General features: G+C 42.2%; 1 protein-coding gene across 2 annotated transcripts in view; it reads right to left on the bottom strand.

Moving 5' to 3' along the window:
- TSC22D3 (TSC22 domain family member 3) overlaps nucleotides 1–257 on the bottom strand; it is a 60979-nt gene extending 60722 nt beyond the window's left edge. Inside the window, exon 1 of one of the 2 annotated variants that reach the window (XM_025048890.1) lies at nucleotides 242–257. The gene's annotated coding sequence lies outside the window, so the exon portion shown is untranslated. The other variant, XM_025048891.1, reaches the window with a different exon arrangement.
- Nucleotides 258–263: the final 6 nt, after the last annotated feature.

Here is a 263-nt window from a genome sequence, read left to right as displayed (position 1 = left end):
TTCTTTTTTGCCCCCTTTATCTCTTTTTCACCTTTTCTGTATTTCCTCACTTACTCTTTTTCGCCCCTGTTCTGTTTCTCTCCTCAGTGTCTTTCTTCCTCCTTCGTTTCCCTCGTTTTATTTTCTCCTCACTATTCTCAGTTCAGCGCTCCCTCGTTCTCCTCAGTTTCGTCCTTTCTCACTTCATTTCTTTTTCTGTTTTTCCAAATTTGTTCTCCCCCTTCTTTTCTGATCCCCTTACCCTTTCAAGGCATGGTAACTGG

The sequence above is a fragment of the Pteropus alecto genome, unplaced genomic scaffold, assembly GCF_000325575.1.
Source record: "Pteropus alecto unplaced genomic scaffold, ASM32557v1 scaffold246, whole genome shotgun sequence".
Taxonomy (NCBI): domain Eukaryota; kingdom Metazoa; phylum Chordata; class Mammalia; order Chiroptera; family Pteropodidae; genus Pteropus; species Pteropus alecto.
The sequence above is the reverse complement of the archived record's forward strand: the minus strand, read 5'-3'. Positions and strand labels throughout refer to the sequence as shown.